The sequence below is a fragment of the Lycorma delicatula genome, chromosome 9 (genome assembly GCF_047948215.1).
Source record: "Lycorma delicatula isolate Av1 chromosome 9, ASM4794821v1, whole genome shotgun sequence".
Taxonomy (NCBI): domain Eukaryota; kingdom Metazoa; phylum Arthropoda; class Insecta; order Hemiptera; family Fulgoridae; genus Lycorma; species Lycorma delicatula.
In genome coordinates, this window is record NC_134463.1 from 115,817,180 (window position 1) to 115,839,969 (window position 22,790).

General features: G+C 33.9%; 1 protein-coding gene across 1 annotated transcript in view; it reads right to left on the reverse strand.

Annotated features, from left to right (window-relative positions):
* Positions 1–17,350: 17,350 nt before the first annotated feature.
* LOC142330736 (uncharacterized) overlaps positions 17,351–22,790 on the reverse strand; it is a 59,385-nt gene continuing 53,945 nt past the window's right edge. The window contains exon 8 of the mRNA XM_075376184.1: positions 17,351–17,523. The gene's annotated coding sequence lies outside the window, so the exon portion shown is untranslated. The remainder of the gene's footprint in view (positions 17,524–22,790) is intronic.

Below are 22,790 nucleotides of genomic sequence, written 5' to 3' on the forward strand. Positions count from 1 at the left end.
CTTACAAACATGACGTTACTGTCTTATTGATGTACAAATTAATTTTATTCTTGATGACCGACTATTATGAGCATAACCGTTTAATTTAAAAACTGTTATTGATTTGAATTTAAATTAACATCTTTTAGAAAATCCCTGAAGATGGAATAACAGTTCCGAAAGTACTAGGATTTACACTTTTTAAATTCTTGGTAGGTGGAAATTTAATTTATACAGTTTTTAATAAATTACCAACTAAAAGTCTCTTTCTACTAATTTATAAAAATAAAGTAAAACTATTTTCTTTTACAAAAAACATTACTCTGTCATTAAATTTTTAAATAATACTTCATTCATAGTGTTCTGCCATTAGGGCAGGTCCTGTCATGGCTGCTGATCTGCAGTGTTGTTCTATCCTATGCTAACCTTGTTTCTGCATACTTTCCCTTTTCCATAATCCCATCCATTATTTAAAATCTCTTTCTTTCCTTCCATTCACTGAGCCTTTTATTGCATCCACTAATAAACACCTTTTCATACAATGTCCTAGCCAGTAAAAGTGGAATCCACTTTTAATAATCATTTCACTGTAACACGACAAATGAAATATATTAACTGTAACTTGCAAATTTTATGTCTAGATAGATAATGTATGTAAATTTAATGTCTGGATGTATTCCATATGAATACAAACAAGTTATGTTTGTATTTATATAATTAATTATGTTCGAGTATGATAAGTGATATTCTATACATATATAAAAAGGACTACATTTTAACAGGCATGAACAAAATATTGTACTTGTTTTAAAGTCAAAATTTATAAAATGTAACTCAGGTGAACAACTATAATTTAAAACATGTACTTAAAAATGTTGCTATCTTTTAAATTACTACTGATATAGCCCATCCAAAGATGAAGGTTTTTATAAGTCAGGTTTATCTTCAGAGTTTTCAAGAAGCAGTTTATTATTGTGTACTGATGTACTTTATTGAATGCTGGTGCTGGATTAAAGGTTGAATTTCAGGATATGAATTATGAAGCTGTGTACAAAAACCTAAAACAGCTTCTCACAAATACAAAGTCAATATTCTTTTAGGTTGAATACAAAAATTATTAAACTCTTTTAGATGTAAGTCAAGATATTTTCTGAAATCCGGAAGAATATTAATTCTAATATCTAATTGGAAGAAGAAAAGCAGTCAGAGAGAACGATATAAGATAGTTTGTATTTAGCTATTGGATGGAATTAATTAGTATGGCTGCACCCAGTTTGTCCTTTAGCCCAACAATGGAGGTTCGATAGACACCAGATAGGAAAAAATGTCAACTACTTTTATTTTACATTTTACAAATGTAAAATAAAATAAAAGTACTAAATCTCCAAAAATAAATAATTGTTAAAATTGATTGATGAGATTGTTCTTTTATCAGAAACGAAAAATGAATAAAAAAAATCTGAATGATTGGTTTCATTACTCGAAAAGAAATTCAACTTGAAAATGAACTTAGGCAAAGGTTATGAACTGTGGCATAAAGAGAGATAATGGAAAATTAAATAATAAGATAAAGTAACATAACATACATAAAATTTGTCTATCTAATGTCTGTATAATAATTAAAAATAATGTTTCCTAAGTAATTTTTTCGTATTTATTAATTCAATAAAGTTATTGTTACAAAAATTATACCTTACAACTAGTGAGAGAGAGAGAGAGACTGTTTCTTTTAATTATTGTTTGTCTTTTTAAAATTAATTTAATTTTTGTTTTGAATTTGTGTTTCATGTTGGATTAAATATTTTGTAAGTAGAAACTCAGTTAATAGAAACCCTGAACCTGTCGTAGGTCGTTTGGTTAACCTTTTAACTGTTATGTCCGTGTTTTTATGGATATGTGGTACTACTTAAAATATGAATTCAAAATTTTAATTTTATGCCGATCCATATTCCTACATAATTATGTGAACATATTCTACATTTAACATTGCTTTTTGGAAAGGGCAAGAACTACCTGAACAGTTTTAATGATAACATTCTTATTTAGAAATAATTCTACAGCTCTGTTTGCAGATCATCTTACAGTAGCTATTTTTTCACATTAATTTATTTTAAATTTATCTATTTTTAGTTAGAATTATGTTGACGTCTGCCTAAAAATTATTAAAAATATTTTTAAAAAAACAAATAATTTAATCCAGAAAAATACATATTAGTCAACATTTACATACCAGTTAAAACTTTAAGAAAAGGGGTGTGTTATAGTAATTGATTTTAGGAGGACAATTGCCTTCACTGACTACTCATTGGGTATACTTCTTTTCAACACACAATATAAACCAGTAAAATATTGATTCAAAACCAAGGTATATGTTGATCAACACCTAGACATTATAAATGCCCAAGTACACTGTAAGTGGGTTGAATGTGTACAGATTTATTTTTTATTAATATTTATTAATGTTACTGCATTTAACAAAATATGTTTAAGGCAGTCTAATTTTTTCTTATTTAAGTTATAAGAAAAATATGATGCGATTATCATTAATAACTAAAGATAAACCAATGTCAGCTGCGGATACTGCAGTCTGGTGGGTGGAATATGTACTAAGACATAAAGGTGCTTCACATCTGAAGCCGGCTGCATTAGACTTTACTTGGTACCAGTACTACACGATGAATATTTTTGCTATCTTAGTGTTCATCATTTTGATGACTTTATTGTCAGTTTATTATGTTTCAATTATTGTGATTCGGAGTTTATTTTCAAGAAAAATTAACACTAAGAAAATTAAAAAAACTAAAATGAAGAGATTTCTTTCAAAAGTATTGCAATGTAAGCGGAAATATTTTTCAAAAATTTATTGCTTATCTCATCAATGACAGGAGACGAGTTATTCTTAAGAGATTTAATAAAGTTTAAAATTTCTATTACTTTCATGGGAGATAGAAAAAAGGAGTATGGAAAATTTATTTCCATAACAGGGTATGGATTAGTGGAGGGTGCTGGATTATTAAGATTTTCATTTAATTTTTCTGTGTATCTTTTACCTACGTGTGCAAAATGGGTGTTTAAAATATTGGGATCTGTAGTAGGTTTTGATCTTCAGTTACTTCCAGTTCATTGCATCTTTTCAAGATTGCTTTATAACCGGTACCCACCTCGTTCTTTTGATCGTTCAAACATAATAATTTTTCATTGTCTGCGCTTTTTATGCTTTTCTATAAGTCCTCTTCTGGAAAGAATCCCTTTGTTGTTCCTTCTAGATTCTTCCTTTTTTATTTCCTCTCTCTTATTTCTGGAAGCTTCTCTAACTGTTAAATTATTTAAAAGTATTTGGTATCAATATTACAAATGTCATGATATCAGTATCCACTGTTTTTGTAATACAGGAAGTGCTTTATTTATGTTTATTTCAAATTGTCAATTTATATACCATAATGATTATTGTGTGTGTACCTAATATACTCAGTACATCATTTGTTTGCTTAAATTTCTATTTAAACTATTATTTTCGTGTATTTTTGAAAAAATTATCTTTTTTAAGAGATTGCAAAAGATAACTTTCCTGGTTTTTCACTTGACAGATTTTTCTCAAAATCTCAAATCAATAGGTTTTAAAATATTAATGGCCTAATTACGCAGTAACTCTATAAATGCAAATATTAGAATGTTAGTAAAAACAAATTTCGGTTTAATATAATCTCTGTGATCCATGATGGTTTTATCTTAAAAATCATGGACAAAATTAAAAAGTGGAGAGGTAGTTTTCAATATTTTTAATTTCTGGCTTTGTATAATAGTTGTAGAAGATTGAGGTTTAATAAGATGAAAATGCTTTGTAAAGTTATTCAGAATTCCAAAGTTTTAAGTCAGTCTGCAGATATTTCTGAACAGTTTTTGCCTTGTACCTCAAAAAAACTTATAAAAAATTTTGAAAAAATTTAAACTATAGGAAGATGAAACAAAAAAAACCATTTTAATTTTAAGAGGTGGTACTTGATTTTTTGTTTTTGAAAATTGTTTTCATTATTTATACATTATAGAAAACAAATTTGATTATGCATTATATTTTGTAGATGAACAAAACTATATTGGTCTTTCATGACATTTTTTGAGGATTTTTTTTATAAGTATATTTTCTATAACTATAATTTCTATAATGAACAATATTAAAAAAATTAATTAGATAAAAAAATTACTGTTAAAGGAAAAACAAACCAATAAAAAGATTTAACACAATATTTAAAAAATGTGATTTTTATTTTATGTAATATAATTCTATCAATTACATTTCAAATACAGAATGGTTATATTTGTATGTTTATTATTATTATGTTTGTTTATTATTATTATTATATTTCATGATCACATAGGATTACTTCAGTCAGTCTATTATCCAAGTCCCTTTGATGGGACTGTTTGGGCCTTGTGGTCCTCCCAGTCCTTTATCATACATGCCGATCTTTGTAGTGTCCTTTTCTAGTGTTGAAAATGTTTGAGTTATTTTTTTCTTGTGAGTGTAAAGTTAGTGCTTTTGTTCTTGATTTTCTTATTTAATTTTATGTTACAAAAATAAAATAACAACCTGTATATTCTGGGGTGTCTTCTGGTGTAAGGCCGATTTCCTTCAGATACTCTTTTCTCTGATCCATCTGCATCCTGCCTTAGTGTTTTTCGAATTGAGATTGTACTGTAAAAACTGTTTCAGAAATCTTGATTCTTGCATCCTTGAGATATGTCCAAAGAAAACTAGTCTCCTCTTGTGGGTGGTATCAGTGATGCTTTCTAACTTTTTGTACACAACTTTGTTGGGCACAGTCCACCACTGCATGTCTTTCTGGTATTTTTATTGATGCAGATTGTTCCAATTCTTCTTCCAATTTTCTGGAGTCTTTCTGTCTGTTTGTTTGTTCAGGTGGATGAGTGTTTCTGCTGCATAAGTGACTTCTGGTTTTACAAGTGTATTTCAGTGTCATATTTTTGCATTTATTGATAGGCATTTTTTATTGTAGATTTACCAGGTTAATCTTTGAGCTTTAGCTAGCTTGGTTCTTCTTATTTAGATTGAGGTTTTTTCGTTTAGATCGTTTGTTATTATTTCTCCTTGATATTTAAACTGGGTTACTATTTTGATTTTATTATCGTTGATGTTGACTTCTTTTAATTGTGTTAAGTGACATAATTGCTGTCTTTTGAAATGATATTTTGAGACCAATTTTATTTGGAATGTTTTGATATTCTAATATCTGTGATTTAGTTTTGTTGATGTCATTTGCTGCCAGTGCCAAGTCGTCAGGAAAACCAAGATAATTAATTTTGTTTTTTCAGCTTATTTTTACTTTGGGGGGCATTTTTTGAGCTATTTCCTCGTTACCACTTCTGGAACACGGTTGAGTAATAGCAATCATAGCCCATCGCCTTGGCTTTGATCTCAAATGGTTTCGAGAGCTCGCCTCTGAATTTTACCTTCAACTTAGTGTTTGTGAGGGTCAGTTTAGTCATGTTTATTAATTTGGTATGTGTTATTGGTATGTATAATTTGCTTTGTTTATTACTTTGCTATGTCCGAGGTGTCTTAGAATTTTTAGTAGGAATTCTCTGTGGATGCAGTTATATAAGCTTTCTTGCAATCTACAAATGTCATCACCATGTCTGTTTCTTTTCCTATTGTAATCCATTATTAGCTTGAAATTCATGATCTGGTCTGGATAGCTTTTCCAGAGATTGAAACCTCGCTGGTATTCTCCTAGTTCTTTCTTGAGTTGTGAACTGATCCTGTTGAGGATGATTCGAAAGAATTTTGTATGTTGCTTCTAGGAGTGAGATTCTGCTGTAATTAATAGGATCTGTATGTCTCATTTGTGTAGCAGATGAATTAGAGCTGTCATACAGTGTTCTGGTAGTTCTGATTGATCCAGATGTTGACAAGCTAAGGAAAATTTTTGCTGATCTTCCTGCATGTCTCCAGATCTCTACAAAAGTCTCATCTAACACAGTGCTTGGTGGACTTCTTTTATTGCAGGAGGATTTATGTTTTCTGGTGGTGTTATTGGGGTGAAATTTAGGTGTTCAGTCGGTTCTTCAATTTTTTTTTTTGTCTTCAGTCATTTGACTGGTTTGATGCAGCTCTCCAAGATTTCCTATCTAGTGCTAGTCGTTTCATTTCAGTATACCCTCTACATCCTACATCCCTAACAATTTGTTTTACATATTCCAAACGTGGCCTGCCTACACAATTTTTCCCTTCTACCTGTCCTTCCAATATTAAAGCGACTATTCCAGGATGCCTTAGTATGTGGCCTATAAGTCTGTCTCTTCTTTTAACTATATTTTTCCAAATGCTTCTTTCTTCATCTATTTTCCGCAATACCTCTTCATTTGTCACTTTATCCACCCATCTGAGTTTTAACATTCTCCTATAGCACCATATTTCAAAAGCTTCTAATCTTTTCTTCTCAGATACTCCGATTGTCCAAGCTTCACTTCCATATAAAGTGACACTCCAAACATATACTTTAAAAAATTTTTTCCTGACATTTAAATTAATTTTTGATGTAAACAAATTATATTTCTGACTAAAGGCTCGTTTCGCTTGTGCTAATCGGCATTTAAATCGCTCCTGCTTTGTCCATGTTTAGTAATTCTACTTCCCAAATAACAAAATTCTTCTACCTCCATAATCTTTTCTCCTCCTATTTTCACATTCATTGGTCCATCTTTGTTATTTCTAATACATTTCATTACTTTTGTTTTGTACTTGTTTATTTTCATGCGATAGTTCTTGCATAGGACTTCATCTATGCCATTCATAGTTTCTTCTAAATCCTTTTTACAGTCGGCTAGAATTACTATATCATCAGCAAATCGTAGCATCTTTATCTTTTCACCTTGTACTGTTACTCCGAATCTAAATTGTTCTTTAACATCATTAACTGCTAGTTCCATGTAAAGATTAAAAAGTAACGGGGATAGGGAACATCCTTGTCAGACTCTCTTTCTTATTATGGCTTCTTTCTTATGTTCTTCAATTGTTACTGTTGCTGTTTGGTCTGTACATGTTAGCAATTGTTCTTCTATCTCTGTATTTGAACCCTAATTTTTTTTAAATGCTGAACATTTTATTCCAATCTACGTTATCGAATGCCTTTTCTAGGTCTATAAACGCCAATTATGTCAGTTTGTTTTTCTTTAATCTTCCTTCTACTATTAATCTGAGGCCTAAAATTGCTTCCCTTGTCCCTATACTTTTCCTGAAACCAAATTGGTCTTCTCCTAACACTTCTTCCATCTCCTCTCAATTCTTCTGTATAGAATTCTAGTTAAGATTTTTGATGCATGACTAGTTAAACTAATTGTTCTGTATTCTTCTGATTTATCTGCTCCTGCTTTCTTTGGTATCATGACATTTTTTTTGAAGTCTGACGGACTTCCCCTTTTTCATAAATATTATACACCAGCTTGTATAATCTATCAATCGCTTCCTCACCTGCACTGCGCAGTAATTCTACAGGTATTCTGTCTATTCCAGGAGCCTTTCTGCCATTTAAATCTTTTAATGCTCTCTTAAATTCAGATCTCAGTATTGTTTCTCCCTTTTCATCCTCCTCAACTTCCTCTTCTTCCTCTATAACACCATTTTCTAATTCATTTCCTCCGTATAACTTTTCAATATATTCCACCCATCTATCGACTTTACCTTTCGTATTATATATTGGTGTACCATCTTTGTTTAACACATTATTAGATTTTAATTTATGTACCCCAAAATTTTCCTTAACTTTCCTGGATGCTCAGTCTATTTTACCAATGTTCATTTCTCTTTTCACTTCTGAACACTTTTCTTTAATCCATTCTTCTTTCTCTAGTTTGCACTTCCTGTTTATAGCATTTCTAAATTGCCGATAGTTCCTTTTACTTTCTTCATCACTAGCATTCTTAAATTTTCTACGTTCATCCATCAGCTGCAATATATTGTCTGAAACCCAAGGTTTTCTACCAGTTCTCTTTGTTCCCCCTAAGTTCGCTTCTGCTGATTTAATACTTTCCTTTTTAACATTCTCCCATTCTTCTTCTACATTTTCTACCTTATCTTTTTTACTCAGACCTTCACAATTTAGGAGTTTGAAATATTTAGCTAGGATTTCCGTGTTGTCTTTATTGTTATGGGCCAGTTTACTGCTTCATTTTTTATTAGCATGGTTGGGATTCACATTTTTTGAGGCAATTTTTGAAGGTTTGTAATAGTCTCTCAACTGAGAGATTCTTCTGTTGACTAAAGTGTATCTTTATGGTGTGGTCTTTTTATTCTCCTTGGTTCAGGTGTAAGTTTATGTATGTTTTGTTTAAATAAGTTAAATTTTTTCTTTGTTATACTGAATATTTGGAATATGAGCAGAATATTGTTCTGTACACACACACACACACACACACACACACACACACACACACACACACACACACACACACACACACACACACACACACACACACACACACATACATATATATATATATATACATACACACACACACACACACACACACCGCTCGCACTTCTGGAGTTTTGGTGTGTGTAATCTTCACACGAATAACTAACTAATAAGAGATTTCTAGATATTTTGAAAGTCAACCTTAAAAGGGATGAAAACTATACATGAAAAATAGATATTATATGTTGCTGTAATATTTTCCCTCTTCAGCATTTATAAATATATCTACTTTTAGCAAACATATAATAAATGTTTGCTAGTATTGAATATTAAAAACTTGATATAAAAATTGTGTAAAAGAATTAATATTTAAATATTAAATATTTTTATTAATTGATATTAATATAATTTTTTCTTGGCCAGGCATGGCACTTTTTCATACACTACCAAGTTTCACCGAGCTGATATTTATATACAGTTAAAATATTTACACGAATATTTTAACTATTTATTTTTTATATAACAATACTATATTATATTATTTCTTTTACGTATCCAAAGGGGTTCATAATAAGGAAATAATTTTCTTAAATCTATTTTCCATGACATTTTTAAAATTATATATCAATAAATTATGTATATTTGAATGTTAAAATACCATCAAAACTTGAAATGTTTATTTAAATGTTTATTTCTTATTTATGCTATAAATATGCGATATAACTAATAAGTTTCTTAAGTCTATATTAATTAAGATGTACAAATAGAGCAATAAATAACCTTTGTTACCTTTTTTAAAAATAAAGTTTACCTTTATTCTTCTGTATTCAGTATAAATCCTAATATTCGTATTGCCACAATTGTGCCAATAAAGCACCCAATGTGTGGCAATATGCTCGATCTTTCACCCTTTTTTCTTCTGCTCCTGTTTGCATCTTCAGTTTTCGCTTCAGGGTGAAAGTGGACTTGGACTTTACGACTGACGTTTCTTGCTTGACAAACGTCACAAGCAACATTGTCCTTTTGTTCTGTATTTTTTTTTAATATCGATGTAGGCATAATGAAATGATGTAGGTATAATGATGTAGGTATAATTATATTTTTAAATGAAAAAAATTTATTAATAAATTTTGCAACTAAAAACTGATAATTTTGATGACAATAATTTGAAATGACATTTATACTGTTAATTTAGTTAATGAATTTACTAAAGAATTATGTATTAAATTTGTTTTCCATTTCCATAGTAACACAAATGAATCAATATCTTAACAATGTAAATAATTTTGTCGTGCAAATATATTGTTTATACCAGGGGTGGCCAACTTTTCTGTATATAAGATCGACTTTTTATCTTAAAAGTGTGTCGCGAGCGACGAAAGGGTGAAGAAGGGGTGTGAAATGCATACTATGTTTATACACTGTGTTTCAGTATAAGGTGCATTCCAGCGAGGTACGGGTAGATAAGTAAAATATATTATTTTTTAATTCGCTTATTAAGTTTTCGAGATATAGGCTCACGAAGAAAATAAATTTCCAGACCCGACTTTTGATAGCAGCATTCCGTACATGCGGTACCTAAAAAATTCGATTTTCCAACGCTTTTTCAAGATAGATTTTTACTAATTTAAAAAGCAATTTAATTTTTTTTTTATCGACTGCAATGTTTAAGTTGTTGTACTATTTGTTCGTAAATATGAAAAAGTTTTAATAAAAATGCACATTACGGGTGATAATTTGATTTCAGTATTTCACTTTTACGTTTTTTTGGGCCAGGAAAATTTATAATGAAAGAATACTATGACTTACTAATAATCTAATCTATCAATAGCTCGCCGAGTACACCTCGTACTGAAATATAGATATACGGCTTATCTATCTACGTAAAAAACAACAACAACAATAATTATTTAAAGGGCCAAAAAACTCACGTCCAGGGGAATTAAAAGAACATGGATAATTATTAACAATATTTATTCATTCAAAGTAGCTATAGATAAATACAGATTTAGAATTTAATTTGTTGCCTTAACATTAATGGGAAGACTGAGTTTGCATGTCTCTAACCAAGGAATCATAATTAGGTGTATATCCTTACAAAGATAATAATAATAATGAGTCTTCAGTATGGGAATCGGTCAAGACAGAACGTTGTTTAGCCTTCGTTAGCTTCAAGTATGAAAATGCCGATTCGCATAGGTATCTAGATCCGAAACAAGAATAGATATATATTCGCTACATTTGGTGATACTGGGATATTTTTCTCGGTTGACATATTTCCAAAAATCTTCTTCAAATTTTCTGGCTTGTAAGATTAAGTCGGTTTATAAAATTATAATTTAATGTTCTAATGCCCTTTGATCCATATGAAATATGGCTGATTTTTTTTGCTAATGCGTTTCACACTTAAATCTTTTTTAAAAGGAAAAGATATAAATTCCACAATTTCTTTAATTTTTTCAAAATCTTAGAATTTTACCTCAAAATCTTCAATTACTTTTTGGATTTCCGCGACGTATTTGTCGATATTATAATTAATATTTTTATGTTTTTGTAAGTTATCTGCCATATTTGGAAAGATTATTTTTTCAGATCTTCTATTAGCAAAATAAATTTTGTTTTATATGCGTCTATGCAGCTGATCATATCAATTACTGTTTTATTTTTACTTTGTAATTCTAAATTTAAATGACTTAATATCGAAGAAAAATCGCTAAGAAATGCTAAGTCACTAAGCCAAGTTTCATCATTTAAATTTAAATTCTGCACAGCTGCATAAATTTACCTCTGCTTAGCCATCTGACATCGGTATCCAGTAATAATTCAGGTTGGCCTTCATCGAGCTGCAGCTGGAAGAGACGCCGTTTGAGGGAACTTCCTCGAATTGAATTAACAATTTTAAATGCTATGTCCATTACCTCTCTTGTATATATTTCTCCTATATTTTTACGTCATATTTTAGTTGATAAAATTCAAAAAATCATGCACTGCGGCAATTATCTCCGTTACATTGAGAGAAATAATAACAATACTACATATTACGATCGGAGACAGCAAAACAAGTATATTAAAATCTAATATAGATATATTCAAATTTACAAGAAGTATGTTAAAGTTACAATATATTTATTACGGTTTACAATACCGACTTCTTAATTTAAATAGAATTATTGTTATTCCTAATATATTTGTAATACTGTCCCTTATTTTTCTCTCGGTGTAATGACCGCAGTTTAGATATCTGTTGCCGAGAATGCTCACTTATCAAGTAAATAGGTAAGAAAAGCAATTTAATTTAAAACAAAGAAAAGGTACTTACGTTTTAAACAGAAGAAAAATTGAAACTGAACGGGTCACCAAGGATAAATAATATCGATTAATAATAATACTGTTATTACAAAAGAAAAGAAGCTACCGTATGACACTACCAAATATTCAAGCTAACCGACTGTGTTCTTCGATGAGTCGAGTCGCAACTGTTGCGTCCGGTGACAAGTGTAACGCATAAGTCAAAATGTATTGTGCTGGGTGGGCGGAGATCACAGTGTCAGGCTGTCAAAATTCTAGGAATTTATGACCTTGGCAAATTCCCAGAATGCATTAAACTACTGCTAGAAAGTTTTGTTTTCTACAATCGCATCAAAGTCCATGGTACACGGAAATCCACCCCAGATATTGCGAGCGATCGACGATCAACCAAAATTGGCCTCGCGATCGACTTGTTGGCCACCCCTGCGGTAGGGACCTCCTTTTTCTTTTTCCTGTTTAGCTTCCGGTAATTACCATTCAGGTATTATTACTACCGAGGATGATATGTATGATTGTAAGTGATGTGTCGTCTTGTAGTCTCAGTTCGACCATTCCTGAGCTGTGTGGTTAATTGAAACCCAACCACCAAAGAACACCGGAACACCAGTATCTACGATTTAGTATTAAAATCCGTATAAAAGTAACTGTATTTACTAGGACTTGAATGCTGGAACTTTCGACTTCCAAATCAGCTGATTTTGGAAGACGCGTTCACCACTAGACCAACCCGGTGGATTGTTGGGAGCCTCGTAGTAAGCACAGAAGGTACTCTTGGTACCAAACCTTCGTTAAGACATGTTTTGTTGAACAAACAAAACCACCAGGACGCTCGCGCGACCCTGAAGCTACTGTGGAACAACTCAGAAAAAGCTTTGCACTAGTCCGTAGAAATCAACTCGACATGCGGTACGAGAGACTGGCATTCCACAAACGACTGTTTTACGCTTATTACACGAACGATTGCTCTTGAAGCGATCTGTTGGTCTATGTAATGCTTAGATAGAAATTTCAAGACCAAATTAGATTGTAAAATCTTATGTAGTGCATATTTATTCTGATACAGTTTTTATTTGTTATATAAGAGCAGTAATTAACAACTATGGTCATTAGCCCATTGGAAATTGGTAGCATATGAAAAGATGCCATGCCTGACTGGAATTTGAGCCTAGGACCTCAACATGAAATGCCAAAATGCTATCTACTTGGCCACAGAGGTCGGCCTGATAACAAACAGTTCAAAGGGCTATGAAATACAGTCATATCCTAGCTAAGTATTTCAACAAACTCCGAAGTTGTGAAGAAGAGACAGAACTCCTTGACTTTAACACCAACACCTCAATAACAATACCATTAGAAAACATCAACTCTCCTACGGTAAAAGAAGAACACCAAGCACTGAATGAGATGAAGAATTACAAAGCAACAGGAGAAGCTTAAACTTTTATAGAGATCTGGAAACACGCAGAAAGATTAGTAAAAAGTGCCCTTTATCAACAGTCACATCTGGATCAAAGAACTATCAGAACACTGGACGACAGCCCTCATCCATCCGCTATACAAAAAAGGGGACAAAACGACCCTAAAAATTACAGTGGAATCTCACTCCTAGACACAACTTACAAAATTCTTTCAAGAATCAAAAGGATCTGTTCACAACTCAAGAAAGAACTAGGAAAATCCAGGGAAGTTTCAGACCCTGCAGAAGCTGTTCAGACCAGATCATAAGTCTCATGCTAAGAAACACAGACATTGTGATAACATTTGTAGATTGCAAAGAAGCTTATGACGGGATCCACAGAGATATCTCTACTAAAAATTCACCTCGGACACCTCGGACTACGTACGAAATTAATAAACACGATAAAACTAACCCTCAGAAACTCTTAAGTCGAGGGTAAAAATCAGAGGCGAAAATCGAAAGAAGATTTGGAAGAACCTGCATCAATAAAAAGGACCAGAATGACAGGCAGTGGTGGATTGTGCCCAATCAGAGAATTACAATCCATCACTGATACCATGTGTAAGAGGAGTCTAGGATTCTTTGGACACATCATGAGGATGCAAAACTTCTGAAACAGGTAATACAATACAGTACAATCTCGACTCGAAAAACACCAAGACAGGATGCAGATGGATCAAAGCAGTAAAAGTGGATCTGAAGGAAGTTGACCTAACACGAGAGGACACCACAGATAAAATAAAATTAAACAATAAAATCAAGAAAAAAACACTTGCCTAACACTCACTAGAAAAAACTCAAAACACAAACATCTTCACTACTATAAAGGGCACAAAGATTGGAACATATGAAAAAGGACTGGGAGAACCACAAGGTCCAAACAATTCCCATCGAAGAGGCTTGGATAAGGACTGGTTAAAGTGGTGCTGTGAGATCATAAAAGATAATAAACAAAAGACAATAATAATAAACAAAACATACGTACAAATTCTCTATTAATTGTATCAAAATATTCAAATCATGTTGGATAGTAAAATTTTACGTTATTTTTCATTTTTTGAATTTTATTTGATACCATCGTATTTTAAACTTCAAATTTACTAAAATTAGTTTTCCATTTTATTGTATAAAATTATAATCAACTGAAAAAAACCTTAATATAATTGAAAGACAAATTAGTAATAGAGTAGTTATTTACTAAATTTTGTTAAAGTTAAGAATAATATATAACAATTCTGTTTTAATTAAGATGCATTAATACAGTAAAAAGTTGGAAAAACTGAACTATAAATTTAGATGTAGGAGAGCTTTTTATGACTTTTTAAAATATCTTTTTAAGATATATTTAGTGTTATTAATTTTTGATAAACTGAAAAATATGTCCAAATAAAAATTTCATGAAATCAAACCCTGTTCAAGAACATCTGATTTGTTTTTAAAAATCTGATAAAAATTAATACCGTTAATTTACAAACTAACATACCAAATTTCATTACTGTAGGCAATTATTTGTGAAATGTTAGGTCAAGTAGAATCAATACATGCAGATGCAATTATGTTCAAAATTGTACATGAATGAAGATATAAATAAGAAATTAATTTAAAAAGAATAACTTTTTAATAAAAACAAACAATAATTTAGGACTTTACAACAAACACTTTAGCACCAGCTGTGGTTTCATTTTTCAGTAAATTTGTAATATTTTTAGTAAATTTATTCTCAAGCTGAGTCATAGCAGTGGTGTCACCTGATTCTATCAATCTGAAATAGAAAATAAAAAAATAAAAACTACAGATATTCACAATAAGATATCAAGTCATAGAATAATATTGACAGTGCAGCAGAGATGTTAAGCGGAAATGTTTGTCCTAACATCACTACTACACATATAAAGGGTGAAAGGATTCAGGAGAAGTAAAAGCAAATATATAGGAAGTCAAAAATGAGTCCTAATCAAATAAAATAAAAATTACGAACTCTAAAATTACTTGCATTACGAACTCAGAATGTTACAATACTGACTAGAAAAATGGTGGAGATAGTATGTTTGATAGAGTAGAGGAGACAATGTGTTGGAACTAGCAAACTACAGAAAATGAAGAATGATGTATGATGAACTGGTAAAAGAGTATCATACTGAAATGAGAAAGGAAGGAGAGATGAAAAGGGAATGGTGCTAAGGGAAATTTAATGAGATGTTGAGGGAAATCTGTGAGGTCAATCCAAAATGAGAATGCCAGTTAAAGAAAGTATTCATAAAAAATATATGCTTCTTAAGTAGGTGTAATGAAAAAAAGGAAATATTTAAAAATTCCGTAGGTAACTTGATAAGGAAAAGGTAATGTTAGAGGAGGACTTGAAGGCATTTGTCGGTGAAGATAGACAGCGGTTTAAAAATAAGTATAAATGAGAAGGATGAGGGAGCAAAAATAATAAAGAGTAGATATGATTACAATTATGTAAGAGGAATGGTACATTGACCAAACAGAATTATCAACATGTGAATCTTGTAGAATGTTCAGAAAAGAAAAATGGGAAAAATAAAAAACGGCTTAAGAAAAAAAAAAAAAAAATAACTGGTGAAGAATTAAAAACAAATTTTGACATAAACAGCAATAGACGTTTGTGAAAGGATTTGCTATAACAAATAAAAGGAAACAGTATCGTGGAAGGGGTAGGGCAAAACAAACTAGAAGAATAAGGCAACTAGTATTGCCTGAATAATGGAAGAATGGTAAAGGAACAGGAGGTGGAACTGTTTAGCAGAGAGTAGATTCTGGATGAAAGGGTCAACAAGTGTGATAAAAAAAAGGATAGGGATGGAAACAGAGAGGTTTAGATGGGATAGTCAGCAAAAAAAAGAATTGAATTGGCCATGATGGAGAGGAGAACAAAAGTCCCGAACGTCATCGGCAGACCAATGTCAATGATAATAACATTTAGGTCATTTGTGACCTTGTTGAAGATGACCACCACATAACCATTGCTGAAATTGATCAGGTGGGCATAAATGTTGGGAGTGTGCATACAGTGTTGTCAAACACTCTTGGATACAGCAAAGGTCAGTGAGGTGGTTTCATGTCTTCTCATTCAGGCACTAAGAAATATTCGAAAAGACATCTTTCAGAGGTTCTGAATGAGTTGGAGGAAGAAGGAGAGACTTTTTAGATAATATTGTGACCTGCGATGAAAAACATAGGACCACTGGAAAACAAAAGAAAAAGTATGGAGTAGAGAAAAACCAAGGAGGGAGTATCGATCCAAGGCCAAGAAATGCTTATCAGCTGGAAAAATTCTGGCAATTGTGTCTTGGGACTCAAAGGGTGCTGCTGCTGATTGATTTCCTACATGAACAAAAGAGGATAAATGTGATTTACTTCTGCTAGTTATTGGATGACATGAGGGCTGCTTACCGCAACAAATGATGCCGGCAACCAATTTGCAACGTCCTCCTTCTCCATGATAATGCACAGCAACTCAGATTCATGATAAACTCGCTAAAATACATTGGACACCTCTTGAAACACTCACTATACAGTCCAGATTTATTACCATGTGATTTCCAAATGTTTGGTTTTCTGAAAGAAGCTTTGAAGATGATGCCTCAGTCAAGCATTAGGTGATTGTTGGGCCGCCATCTTGTTTCATTGATGAGGATCAGGTAGCTGCTACCTATCCGGAGGAGAAAATGTATTGTTGAAAGAAACTATGTAGAAAAATGAGGCGATTTATTAGTAATTTTATCTAATATCAATAAAGAAGCTGTGTAAACAAATTCTGTTAATATTAGAATGACCCTCACACTAATATTTGGTCTTACAAGTTATTGATCAATTAATAGTTAGAAATTAAAAACCAATGGAAAACAATAAAAAACTCAGAATAATGCTAATTTTAATAATCATTTTTTACTTATATTCTTTCATTTAGGTAGAATATTTTTTAAAGATTTACAAAATATTTTCATAGTATAACTAATTTTTTTCTGAAAATACAGTCACTCCATTGCATTAACACTTTCTCTGTAAAAATGTTATTACATACAATCAGATATATATGATATCTACTTATTAACACATATATAAATATATATGTGTAAATATAAAATATTACACTATATATATATATATATATATATATAGTGTAATATATCATTAGTGTGTACATCATTACACATTTATAATATATTTATTATATCATAAATCTGCAATGTGTAACTACAAGTCTTTTCAGTGAAAGCAAGGAGTTATCTTCTTGAATAATGAACATCGGGTAGATTACGTAAAATAGCAGTTGCTTTTTCAGCGGACAGATCTCGTTGACTCTGAGCAAGCATCTCATACCTAAAAAGGCAGAAAATAGACAAAAATTATTTAAATTTTTAACTGGAAAAAACTGGTCTCCCTGAAGGTATATCAGCTATCTAATCCCGTAAATCGAACAAAATTACCAAATGCATTAAAAATGCATTTGTTACTCCATTACCAAATGGAGTAACAACACATGCATTCAATACAATAAAATTGCAACTTAAACTGGAGTTAAATTTAAATGTATAACTCACAGAACGCCTACAATTGAATGGTAATATTTAAAAGATAATTTTATATTTTTTCATGATGTATCATGCATGAAAGACGCAAGTAACTCCTTGTGTCTCTTTGTGATTTACATGACAAATTAAAATAAAACAGATTCTAACATTGCATTAAGTATCATAATTAAACATCAGTCAATTATGCTTACACTTAATTTATTTAGAATATAATAAACTGATTACATTGCTAGCTTTAAATATCTTATCCCATAAGTCTGGAAAAACAGACCCAACTCAGAGATGGATATTCCAAATAAGCACACATACTATCTTTCTTTTTTCTGTTTAACCTGCGGAACCACTATAAGATATTACTTCAGGGGATCTACCCCTTTAAACAGACTACCCCCTTATTAACTCAATTTTACACATACAATTAAAATATGTCTTCATTCATCGCTTATACTGAATGTTAATTTTTTTCTCCACATTAACCTTTAAACAATTTTAGTATTCTTCCAGAACTTTAAAGATTCTTTTGAGCCTTAGTAAAAGAATAAGCATTAAAACTACATTGTCAAAAAAGCAATATTCCTTTCAGATGACTTATAGTTACTTACATATAGTAGACATTCTTTTTTGAAATGAGCTTTCAGTCAGAAATATAATTTGCTTACATCAAAAATTAATTTCAACGTCAGGAAAACATTTTTGAAAGTATATGTTTGAAGTGTAGCTTTATATGGAAGTGAAACTTAGACCATCATTGTAGCAGAGAAGAACAGATTAGACGCTGAAATGTGGTGCTATAGGGGAATCTTAATCAGATGGGTGGATAAAATGACAAATGAAGAGGTGTTGTGGCAAATTGATGAAGAAAGAAGCACGTGGAAAAATGTAGTAAAAAGAAGATTGATTTTCATGGCACTTCTCCTGCCACCACCCCATTTGGTCGACCTAAAGGATATGACCAAATGTCTATGCCACATACGACTACTGAGCCTCGAATCAGTTTAATGACCAATGTCCTAATTACTTCCTAGAGCTAACCTAATTGCATGAGCAAACTAAGCATGGTGCTAAACACCACTTGCTTTGTGTCCCGCTACTCACTTGTAATGTATTCTAAAATGGGTAGGCACATAAATATTTTACTACTAAAATAAATATGGCATTTAATAAATTAAATTCATCTTGTCAAGATAGCAATTTGTGCCATGCCTAGGTTGCTGAATGCCAGCAAGTACCTGTCCACCAATATTAAAGTGCTTGGAGCTTAATTGTCTGATGGCCAGCTGTAACTCTTGGGTAGCTTTCCATAGCAGTGAGGGAGGAGTCTTTTCCTTAAATAAACTATTGATGTCGGTTGAACAAAGCAATGGCATCAACGAACACCCACAAGATCTGACAATGCAGCTCATTGACTCGCCGCTATGAGTGGCCAATTTTCTCCTTGATCTTTACGCTCCAGGGTGCAGAGCTGGGCAGTTGAACATCATATGTTCGTTCGACTGGACCTCCCCACAGACACACCACTCATTAGCAACCAGGTGGAACTGTAATAAATATTGGTTCAAGTTTGCATGGTTAGAGAGCAACTAGGCACCTGTTGCCCTTAAAAACAAAGGAGAGACATACCATCCCCCCCAAGTCCTGTATAAATGTATACAAGGATGGACCTTCCCTTAGTTGTAGTGAGCTATTCTTGCTGCCATGCAGCCATCACAAGGCTGTAAAACCTCCTTCGCAGGCGTGAGGTGGGCAACTGAACAAAATTTAGAACTGGTGCATTTTGATCACCGTTCTGCTCTGGTACAGGCTCGGCTTAAAACCGCATCCCAAATACCTCGGCCTCCCTGCCTCTTCGCAACTTTCATATGACTGCCTAAACTTTCACCACTAAATCAATTGGGAGAGCCTTTCCCAGTACAGTGGTAGCCTCATAGGAGATTGTTTTAAGGACAACCAGGCTTAACAACCACTGGAATTTAATGCACTGGGCACTACTTAAATTCTGAATAAGTGCTCTATTTCTGTCCAACCTATGCGCCCAAATGGATGCAGCATAAGAGGCCATAATTTCGAAGACACCTCAGTACACCATGTACAAATGATGGTCCGACAGCCCTTAATCCTTCTGAGCAATCTTCTTTGTGCATCACAGACATGGCGTTTACCACTACTTGCCTAATAAGGTTGCTAAACAGCAACTTCTCATCAAACAAAACACCTAGGTACTTATGAACTTTAGCTTAGCTGATCACACAGCCTTTATACTTAATGTGGGGGTTACGAATGTATGATAATTTGCCTGCACCCTTGAGCCTTGAGAAGCATAAACTTCATCTTGGGCACAGAAATCTTTAAATTTTGCATGTCCATCCAGCTCTCCGCGGTTGACAAAGCTGCCTGAGCCCAATCTTCTAGTTGCGGTTGAGAATTACCATGCACTAACAGGAGACAGTGATTGGCAAAAGTCTGGACCGTGACCTCTTCTGATAATGTCAGTTCCAGAAATCCATCAAATACCAGGTTCCACAGCAGGGGACCAAGAACGGAACCCTGCGGGCTTCCATTGGTGACAGACTTTTACACAGCCAGGTGCGCATCTCTAAACATAGCTGTACAGTTAGACAAATAGTCATGCAATACGGCTGCAGGGTTATAGGAACATTGCGGTGTTCCAATTTATAGAGGACAGAACTCAAACATAAGGAAGAAAATGCTGCCTCTATGTCTATAAAAACTGCCAAAACATAATTACAGTCGGCACTTTCTACCTCAACAAGAGCAATTAAGATGCAATCCTTGGTGTCAATCCCTTTCATGAAGCCATATTGGCCTTGATCTAGAAAACAGTTCATATTGATGCATTCCCAGAGCCGTTCCACAGCCAGCCTCTCTAGCAACTTGCCGATAGCCAGCAAGAGGCTGATGGCCAATAACTGCTGACCTCACTCGGATCCTTTCTTGGTTTTAAGAGCATCCTCACCAAAGCCACCTTCCAACAAGTCAGAAAGCAACCCCAGCTAAGGCACCCTGAGAACAGCGTGCCAAGCATCTTTCTTATGACAGGCAGCAGATGCCACAAGATATCCGGGTCAAGTTGGTCAATACTCGGTGCCTTTCTCAGTGCTATTCAAGAAACCACTCAGTCTATATCCACGGGATCCACAGTCCGCATGCCAAAGAATGATGTCTCACTCTTTCTTTTTCCTGTGTAGTCTCGGATAATTACCTTTCAGATAATACTTCATAGGATGATATGTATGAGTGTAAATGAAGTGTAGTCTTGTACAGTCTCAGTTCGACCATTCCTGAGATGTGTGGTTAATTGAAACCCAACCACCAAAGAACACCAGTATCCACGATCTAGTATTCAAATCCGTGTAAAAATAACTAGGACTTGAATGCTGAGATCTCTCGACTTCCAAATCAGCTGATTTGGGAAGATGCGTTCACCACTAGACCAACCCGGTGGGTTAATGGTGTCTCACCCGCCCTGACGCCAACTTTTGCTTCACCCTCAAGAGCATCTGGAAACAGAGTATCCAGGAACGCCTGGTAAGTCGCCACAGATGTTAATGTGTGGTCCTGACCACCAAACTTGCACCAAACACTGGACAGCATGTGCAATGGATTTGGCCAGTAACATGACTTCAAGAGCTGCTGTATGACCCTATCGCAACCAGTCTTGATGCCTGGCCGAATTGCTCAGCCATCAATTCCACCTCCTCACTGTGCTCAATGCGCCATTCCAACGCCTGTTAAGGCAGCTGCGTACTCGTACCGCAGCCTGTTCCGATCCAGTTAAAAGAAGAGACAGACTTATAGCCCACATCTTAAGGCATCCTGGAATAGTCGCATTTATATTGGAGGGACTGGTGGAAATCTTTAAATTTTGAATGTCCATCCAGCCCTCTGCGGTTAACAAATCCGCCTGCGCTCGGTCTTCCAGCTGCGGTCGTGAGTTACTACGAACTAACAAGAGACAGTCATCGGCGAAAGCCTGGGTTGTGACACCTTCCAGAAATGTCAGTCCCAAAAATCCGTCGAATGCCAGGTTCCACAGCAAGGACCGAGAATGGAGCTCTGCGGGCTTCCCCTGGTGACGGACTTTTCCACAACTAGGTGCACATCCTTAAACAGAACCATATATCAGACAACTAATCACGTACCATGGCCTGCAAGGCTATGGGAACATTATGGCATTGCAACTCATGGAGGGCAGAACTCCAACACAGAGAAGGAAATGCTGCCCCTATGTTAATAAAAATTGCCAAAACATATTTACAGTTGGCACTTTCCACCTCGGCAAGAGCATTTTAGATGCAATCCTCGGTGCCAACCCCTTTCATGAAGCCAATACTGGTCTTGATTTAGAAGCGAATTCATATCGATGTTTTCCCAGAGCCGTTCCACAAGCAGTCTTTCAAACTTGCCGATTACCGGCAAGAGGCTGGTGGGTCTTTAACTGTTGACCTCACATCCTTTTGTGATTTTAAGAGCACCCTCACCAAAGCCACCTTCCAACAAGTTGGAAAGCAACCCCCAGAGTATCCAGAAACGCCTGGTAAGTAACCACAGATGTTAAAGTTTGGTGACAAACCGCATCGAACACTGAACTGCACATGCAATGGCTTTTTGGCCGGTAACATGATTTCGCTAGCTGCCAAGTGTTGCGCTACAACTCGCGCATGGAGTCTTACCAAAACTGAGTTTGGCTTCCTTGATGATATGAATGTACTCATTACGGGCGCGCCGGTAGATCCTCAGAACGCACGTCATATACGATAATCCCCGTTAGGGGGCGACGCTGGTATCTTCTCCTAGCAGACCTAACTCCTGCACGCAGCATGCTAAGGTCAGAGGAACACTACTTTTTTCCCGTTTTCTGCCTGCGTTTAACAGACTGTTCTCTGGAAGCAGCGGTCATGACAGCTCCAGACACTCTCCGATCAGTGGACTGGCCACTACCTAAGGGTAGTGGCCACCAATCATCTGGCAATCAAGACTGGCATCGCAGCCAGTCTTGATGGCCCAGCCGAATTGTTCAGCTATAAATTCCACCTC